Below are 9,332 nucleotides of genomic sequence, written 5' to 3' on the forward strand. Positions count from 1 at the left end.
GTTTCCTTCCCGGGTCAAGGCCTATATGGGAGGTAACCAATCGATGTTTCTCTCTCACATTGATGTTCCTCTCTCTCTCTGTTCCCCTCCCCCCCTTGTCTTGCTCTAAAATCAACAACAGCCCAGCTGCTGTGGCTCAGTGGATTGAGTGTTGTCCCTTGGACTGAGAGGTCCTGGTTAGGGTCCTGGTCAGGGCACTTGCCCGGGTTGCAGGCTCGATCCCCAGTAGGGGACGTGTAGGAGGCAGCAGATAGATGTATCTCTCACATCAATGTTTCTATTTCTCTCACCCTTCCTCTCTAAAAAATCAATAAAAATATTTTTTTTAAATTAAAAATTTTAAAATCAACAACAATAATAATTTAAAAAACGTATCAAGTGAGGATTTTTTAAAAAAATTATTGGGGTTGATACCAAATGGCTTAATAACAGTGGTTTGGGGCAAGCACACTTACCTTAAACTAGTACATACACCTCAGGACATAGAATCCTCACAGAGATTTGTTCCCCATATGTGATCCTTTCTCCTCTCTTAAATAATCATAATTATATATTTCCTTAAATAGTTGCTTTTACATTTTTATTAATTTTTTATTGAGAGAGGAAGGGAGAAAGAGAGAGAGAAACACCAATGAGAGAGAGAAACATCAATTGACTGACTGCCTCTGCACACTCTCTACAGGAGATTGAACTTGAAACCCAGGCATGTGCCCTGACTGGGAGTCAGAACTGGAAACTTTTCCATGCACCTGTAGACACCCAACCCACTGAGCCACACTAACCAAGGCTGAATTTTCTATTTTTAAAGGCAATTGTCTTTTCACAACACCATTAGTTTATTTTTACTATGTCCATAATCTTTATTTAATTCTTTCTCATTCTAAGTTTTAAAAATCATAATAACAGTAAGCAAATAATATGAGTAGGCACTGCTCCTGAATGCTTTAGATACATGAACTCTCTTTGTGTTTGCTCCCACCCTTAGACATAGGCACTATTCAGAGCCCCATTTTACAGAAGATGATGCTAAATCATAGAATGGTCACGTCCCTTTCTCAGCACCATACAGCCAGCAGATGGGAGAGCTGGACTCAAACCCTGTGATGCTGAATCTAATCTGTACTTTACTACACTTTTGATGTTGTAGATGAAACAGATGTGCACACATATACATATTCATAAAAGTTGTGTGTAACCAGTTAGCCAAACTTGCCATTCCTAGGTAATCAAAAGGATCATCTAGATAACAAAAAAAAAGGGGCAGGTCAGAATGATGCTATGATTATTTGACAGAAAACACTTGCTAAGTTTAATTTCAGGTATCATTAGTAAGGAAAATATGATAAAATGTTATTTCTTTCTACTTAGATAAAATTGATTTTAATTTGGAAATGAATAGTACAGTAGTTTTTGTGTGTTAAAAAAACTTCAGGGGTGTAATGCTGTTGTAAGCATTAAGGGCATTATCTGCAAGCTTTGATTTGGAAGAGATTTGCACAGCACATTTACCTCTGTAACATCTCTTGTCTGGAACCATGCAGCTTGAGAATCAGCCCACTTTAGTCATAGAGAATTTTATTGTTAGAAAAGCTTGCTTTTTACATTAAAAACAAAACAAGACTGTATTCTACCTCAAGATAATCCACCACTAGGGCTAACCTGAATGAGTTTAATCATTCTTTTTCATGTCTTCACTTAGCTAAAAATCACTAATTCTTTTAACCATTTTTTTTTGCATGACATGACTTCCAAATCCTCTTTGACTCACCCACTGCACACTAGAAAAGCTCAAAGGTGTTCATTTCTCTCTGTGAAAGTTTCCAGAGCACTTCTCAGATCCCTTGATATCTGCTATATTACAGTGTTTAGTGAGGATCTGATCTTTCTTGATGTGTGATTGCTTCACTTTTGTTAATGTAATATAATTTTGTTTTAGCTGCTTTAGCAACTAAGTTATGTTGTAGACTCAAAATATCCTCAGATCTTTAATGTATGAGCCCCTATAAGCTTTGTTTTCCCTCTCCTATACTTATTTTTTTTTTAACCTTAATTTGTGACTTCATGTTTGTCTCCATTGGTTTAATCCCATCATTCTACCTTCTCCAAAAATATTTGTCTCTCAATTTTTTCTTCTATTTTAAGCTTTATCTAGCTCTCCTAAGAGTACGTACATACTTTGTAAAACTTTTGTAAGTACCGTATCATATTTGAGTATTATAGAATTAAGGTCCGCTTTTAATGGATAATACTTGAAGGACATTTTAAAACAATAATTTACACAGTGTTCACCTCTAGAACTAAAAAATTTGTTTGGAATCCCTTATGCTCTATACAGTTTGCCTCAATACAGTCTGTTTTCAATGCACTGCTTACAATGAGAATAATCTAGCAAGAGCTGTTGAGGTCTTAATAGGAAACTGTATTGGTTTTAGGTTATTTACATTGATGTGTTAACAGCAAGACGTGGGATTAGGACCCCAGCCTCCCAAGTCACAAAAATCTTTCAAAAATTGTTAGGGTTAATATTCAGCAGCCCAACTGCTGTGATCCAGCTGTTCGAGATACCCAAAGAAGCTTATGTAGCTCAAATGAGACATTGCCCATAGATCTATTTTATTTCATAAAAAATGAAAATGACATTAATGTTCTTTTCTTTGTTCATTTTGCCAAGGTTTATATTTTTAAACTCAAAGACAGTATTCCAAGTTGCATTAACATTAGAAAGAATGCAAGATTAAAAGTCATTCTTACTCAAAAGAGAATAATCAGTTACTTAGATTTTGCTTAACTCAATTTAATTATTGAACAAGTCTTTTCGTAGTAAAAGAATGACTACAAACCCCACTCCCCCAACACATGTAAATCAAATAATATGAAATAAATAATTTCATTAACATTAATCAGAAATAAACTTTATTGGAAATATTTGGATTTCCTATAAGTAACTGCATTAAAGAGATTTCCCCCCAAAACAAGTTCCTTTTAAAATGAAAGATCCCTTAAGAACTGAGTTTATTATAATTTTTGATATGTATAGGTGATTGAAACCTCACAAAGAATCTAATATAAATGAAATATTTAAAGCCAATTATTCTTTTATTTTGGTAACTTGAAAAAATACACCCTGAAGTAGTTCATAAGATAGCAATAAATACTTTAATTGCTTATTATACTTAAACTTAATAAATTGTGCGTTCGTGAGGTTTCGTGATCTCAGCAAACTATGCAGGTAGAAAAAATGTTTAATTGTTCTGACTTGATAACAAAGGTCCGTTTGGGGCTCCTGTTGGGAGCTGAAAATGACGTAATCCGCTGAGGTCCCTTGGATTCCTGGGTCTTCAAGGCGGCGGGCGCCACCCTGCTAGAGGTAGTGCGTGTCCGCTTTGTTTAACAAAAGAGACATAAAAAAATGCGGTAAAGGTTAAGACGTTTTCACTGGAGATCAAGACTGGACCGCTGACTGCCATGTAACACATCAGCTCGGAAACTCTTGCAGTCAGGCTGAAACGTGGCTTTTCCCAGAGGAGAGAGGGGCTCTTTCGCTCAGGAAAACAGGTCGAAGAGTGAGGTGTGCTCTGTTTACACACACACACACACACACACACACACACACACACACACGCTACTGTCTGAGTCACAGCTCTTCTGCTTTGTCCCCCAAATCTACAGCAATTTGTGATATGGGTTCATTCTGATTGCCGATTTATAAAACAAAAGGGTCACTGTCCTTACCAGGGGACGGTTGGACGATCTATTTGCCAATATCAATATTTGGGTGGAAAGCTTAAAATATGTGGCTTTCCCAAGCGTTGGACTTTAAAGGCGTGAAAGCACTACTGATGAAATATTAGCAGCAAATGGGTGAACCACGAACTTCTTTCTGTAGTTGTCCAGGGTCTCTTAGTTTACAGGAGAAGCGAAGCTTCGTTCTCTCTGCTCGGAATAAAGCCTACCCCACATATGCGCCCCGAACCACAGCGTTGTCCCAGGTCGTAGGTGACTTGGCCTCTGCCTCGAGGTCAAATCTAGCGGCATTTAGAGACTCAGCCCTCACGTCAGAGGCCCGCCAGGGCGATTCCCCGTGGCTCCCCGGGGAGGGTGGTCCTTCACCGAGGTGCGCACCAGCTGGCTGCCCGCTGGTGCCAGCGGCTCTGCGACTCGCCTCCCTCCCGAAGTTTGCTCTGCTCACAGCCTTTGCACAGTTCCCGACACAGAGCTCCAGCGAGAGGCCGAGCTGCAGCCCCCTTTGTGCGAGGGCACAAGCTCTGGGGTTCGGGTCCGCGTGGCTGGGGCGCCGCTCACAACGCAGGGACCTGCCTGCATCCCAAGGAGGGGCGTCCCAGGAGCTCGGCCTGCCTCCGGCGAGCCACAGAGCGCGTTTTGGTCCGCAACCCTACTTAAGACACTTTGCAAGTGAAAACGCACTTATCAAAATTCACATCAGGAATCCATAATGCCGGGGGCAGGCAGGACAGGTTGGAAGGGTGCAGTGAGTGAACAATCTTTACCTTTCTCTAGAGTCATTTAATAGTTTTTGTGTCAAGGATCTGGCGCTCCCTCCCCTCTCCCCGCCCCCGCCCCGATAATCCTGGAAGTAATAAACGTGTTTGTGTTTTTCTTCTTTCTGTTGAATTCATAAAACACCACCGCAGAGGTTAAACTAGACTGCGGAAGTTTTTCAGCTACTTAAATGAGGTGCGTTCTAAGCGCTCCGACACCAGCGTCCAAACCCTGTCCTCTCTTTCATCGGTAATGATGTCCGTGCGCGAGGGTGGGGCACCGCTGTTGGGGGTCAACCCAGAGGAGAACCCGATTCTCTCTCTGGACCCGCCTTGATTCTGTCCATTGGCCATACCTCTCGGTCGGGTTTGCTTAATGACCATGGACGTTACACTTACATTGTATAATTCCAGTCCAGAGGAGAAACATACATTGTTATTTTGCCTCGATGTATATTGAAATCCTCTTTAAGGAAAGGTAAAAAAAAAAAACAACAATGTGTCTGTACAATGTTTTGAAAATAAGCTGTCTTTACGACAGCTAGTAAATCAGCAGGAAAATATATCTAAAATATATTAGAATTCTAACCAATTTATATCTCAAATAAATAGTGGCAGAGGTGTAATAAGTAAAAGATTAATTATTTTCTGACAAAATCTGGGTTTTTTAATTTAATTCAGGTTAGCTTAATTATGTATATTTTAAAGTGATATGTCATAGAAGGCATCTAACTTGAACGGTCTTTTATTTTATAATAGAACTTTCTGGAGGAATGATGACAGCCATAGCAAGAAATAAAAGGTGATTATATGACCACGATTGAATTATGATATTTAATATTTGTAGTAAAATGCACTTCTATAGTAAATAGCTTCTATAGTAGATGTAAACAGTGATGTTACAAAGTCAAAATATTTGCATGTGGGGAAAATAATCCTGTTAGATTTTTACATTTCAATCGAATCCTTTAGGTAGTCAAATCTATTTCTCTCTCTAAGAAAAGGGCAACTATGTGAAAAACTATTACTGAAACAAGTTGAAATTCTAAAACAAGCATAGCTTTTGAAAAATTCTGTGAGTTTTTAAAATGCCAAAATACCTAATCTTATTGAAATCACAGCTCATTTGAATCCATTATATTTGAGAGCTTTGTGACAGTACACTTGAAAAACTGACAGAATTGATTCAGATTCAGGTCATGGTTTTTTGAACTAAAATTCAGAAGTTTCAAAAATGTGACAAAGTTTTATATTAGTCCGTGGGTGTGTCTTTGAGAGTAGACGATGTTGGGCTGGGACATATGTTTTAAAGAAAACCTTAAGTATTTCTCTGTGTGTGCATCTATCTTTATCTTGATGAAAGCCTCTTGAGCTGCTTCCATGCAGATATGCTTCTGTATCTGTTCTGTCTGTAGAACTGTGAGAAGGCTGAAGATGAAGCCGGGAAAGAAAACAGCAGCGGAGCACACACAAACATGAGGCCACCTGGCTTCTTGCCAACATACATGACATTCAATTATTTTAGTGCTTTTTCATGAGAGTTTCCCTCCACCCAGCTTCCCTTCCCTTCTCCAGACCCTTGCTTTTCTACATTTGGCATAGTTCATCTGATTCAGCACGCATTTTTACTAGCGTCACTAATATGCATCAAACTCACCCGCAAAAGAAAGTGCCAAGATTAAAATTCTTGCAATCCTATTTTAGCATTCCCACTTTCGCTATACAAGTGTGACGTTTCTTTCAATAAACTGAGAAAGGAACTAGAGTGCTCCACCCATTGCCTCAACTGCTGCTTTGATGTATGTACTCCAAATATTTTTCATTTCCAAAAATATATTCCCATGGGGGCGGGGGCATTAAAAGCAGCTTTTAAACCTTGAGAATTTTTGTTTCAAAATATAAATAAGTTAAGCTGACAGACGGACCATCTCTTATCTGAACCTGATTCATCTGAATTTACCTGTGTGTGTGTGTGTGTGTGTGTGTGTGTGTGTGTAGTCAAATAGTCATTTCAGAGGACTTTTCAAGTAGTTTAATTTATTCAATTACTTTAATTCTAGACTCTAAATAGAACAAAATAAAGATAACTTTATTAAAATACCCCAAATCTCTATGTCTGGGAGTTGGCACACAATAGCAACAACCACCGCCACAAGCTGTTTGTGGGAATGTTAGATGTAACTTCAAATCAGAGTCACTTCACAAAATAGCCTTTCCGCTGTGTTAGCATCTGATGGTGCCAGAGGAATGAAGAGAAAACAATGGTTCAAAGAGGCCGAGACTTGAACCTGCAATAGGTCTTGTAAACCCTCATTTTTTGTTTCCTGGACTCTGCACATTACTACACTGCGCTTCATTCCCATCAAGGAGATTCGAAGAAGCATCACTGACTACACAGAGATCTGAAGGGCTGGAATCCTAAAACATCCAATATTTTGTTAGGCTTTAGAAGAAACTGAAAGCTCTCCAACTCGGTCTCTCTCCTACTCCCACTCTCACCTATCACCTCCTACAAGTGTTGCCCCTCCTAGAGCAAAGGAGAAAAGGAAGCGCAAGCAGCTGTATTCCTAGTGGATTTCTTGATTGACATGAAAGATGGGGAGCAGAATCCTGGGATTAGAACCCAGGTTCTCCTATGGAAAGAGATGAGCTATTAATACTCTTAGAGGTGAAATCCAAAGCTGGAGCAAGGAAGGGAGTGGCAGCCTGAGGACGATAGGCTAAGCCTTCTAAGATAAAATCCCAATTAGAACCTCACTTAATAAACCAGGTCTTACTTGCCAACTGATGGCTCCTCAGAATACTGGCCTCTGGGGCCCTGGCCAAGGGGGACTGTTTGGAATTGGGGAGGGTTGAGATAAGGAATGAGGATTAGGAGCAGGTTTTAAAAGCCTGCAGAGGAGGAAATAGCCATGCAGGTCTGGATGGAGTAGCTGAAAGTATTTATCAAAGTGCTATAGTCATTTTCCAAGAAGGTTATTCTCAAAGCATCAGATAGAATAAACTCAGGTATGTCTCAGGGAAGGTGAGACAGGCTCCCATCTAATCTCTGCTATCTTGTTGTGACCTCTAGAAATAATTTAATTATTATTGTTTTAATTGGCATTATTTTAAATTTATTATTAATGCTCCATTGGCTAGAGCTGTGTCATTCCCATAAACTCCATCTCAACCTCTCAAAATTCATTTAATGACGCTCTTGGCAACCGGAGACCCAGCTTCTTGCCAAAAACTGCAGATTAAGCATTCCTTATGGGAGTTTGCCATTAGCTGTTCCTTCTGTAATAGGCACATGTGGTTACATGTCCCAAAACACACAGGATTTCATGTAATAGATTTGCATTTCCAGGAGTTTCCAGGGATACTAAGTGAGGTTGGTGACACCTTGCACCCATCCTTCCAACCACCACCATCAAAAATGGGTCTTAGGTAAGGAATGGAAAGGACTTACTAGGAAGCTGTCTTCCTTGGCTTCCCTGTAGTTTCTTCTAGGAGAGGGACCATTGTTGGTATACAAGTACTCTAGAGCTTGCATCATATGTCTTTCATTTAAAAGACACTGGATGTTTTTCAGGGCTCTTAAGACGCATATTTATAAACAAGCTGACAGAGCTCTACGACATAACTAAGTTTATAGCTAGGAGTTGTTTGTGTATGTCCTCAAGTCTGCAAGGCATTCTTGCTGCTGTGATTTTTTAGAAAGAAAAAAAAAATCTACTAAAAGGCCATTTCTTTTATCCTCTTCGTGTTTATTAGAGAAAGTCCGACTTTCCGAATATCTGAAGGTAAGGTACTAGAGAGGGATTCAGCATGAAAAAGTATCAGCCCACACAGGAGTGAGTGGATAACTCTACACGCAACTTTCCAGCAGAGGCGGCCAAAGAACCCGCTAGAAAGTGCCCAGGAAAAGCGTGGCTGCTGCTCCTCAAGCAAGCTCGGGTACCCAAGTCTTTACTGAGGTTTTTTTGGGGTGCCCCAGCCAAGGATGCCAGCCTTGGATTTCCAGAGGCTTGCAATCTGGCTTACTCCCGGATCGCAGTCCCGGAAAGCTTTTCTTTGACCGCGCCCCCTTGGGATTTAACAATTCCCTATAGGTGCCGGTTGCAGGGCTCGGGAGACCGTCATAATAATACAGCAAAAGATACATAATTACAGGAATAGGTTCGACTCTCCAGAACCTGACTGCGCGCCCAAGGCCCCTCTGTGCGCAGCGCCACGTGAACTGAGTTTGTGCCCCTGCTCGGGAGAAGCAACTCGGGAGGGAGAGGCGAGGCTGCTGCTTCGGGCCGCGGGCTCGAGTCCCATCAGACCCGACCTGGGTGCTTCCGCCCGCCTGGCTTCTGGGGTAGTGCCGAATACCAGCCTGAGTTGCGCAGCGCTCCATGGTTGTTTCTACCTGGCTGCGGCCTGTCCTGACCTCGAAAAGGGCCTGCCACTGAGTCTTGGGTCAGCCAAGATCCCGAAGAGGCTGGACATTTCCGAACGCATCCGGATGTCCAGGTGCCTGCCAGTGTTGGGTTTAGCCACGCCACTCCCAAAGTCGGGGCTGGGCTGCCCAACATACCCAAGGCCGGGGTATGGTTGCTAGGCTGGCCTGGGGAAACGCGACGGGCGCTGCGGGGCCTGTGAGAGAAACCCAGGATCAGAGGCTTCCCTTGGAAGGCGCAAGCCTTAGTCTCCAACCTGTGGGAGTTTTTTTCGCCAAATCTGCCAGTTTTAGAGACCTGTTGCAAATGGCTACCTTTGCGTGCCCAAGGCCCTGAATGCATTTCCCACAGACGCCGCTGGCTCCTCGGAAACTTGAGTCAGTTCCAAAGCCACATGGGGTCTTTC

This window comes from Molossus molossus, unplaced genomic scaffold (assembly GCF_014108415.1).
Source record: "Molossus molossus isolate mMolMol1 unplaced genomic scaffold, mMolMol1.p scaffold_m16_p_10, whole genome shotgun sequence".
In the NCBI taxonomy this organism is placed as follows: domain Eukaryota; kingdom Metazoa; phylum Chordata; class Mammalia; order Chiroptera; family Molossidae; genus Molossus; species Molossus molossus.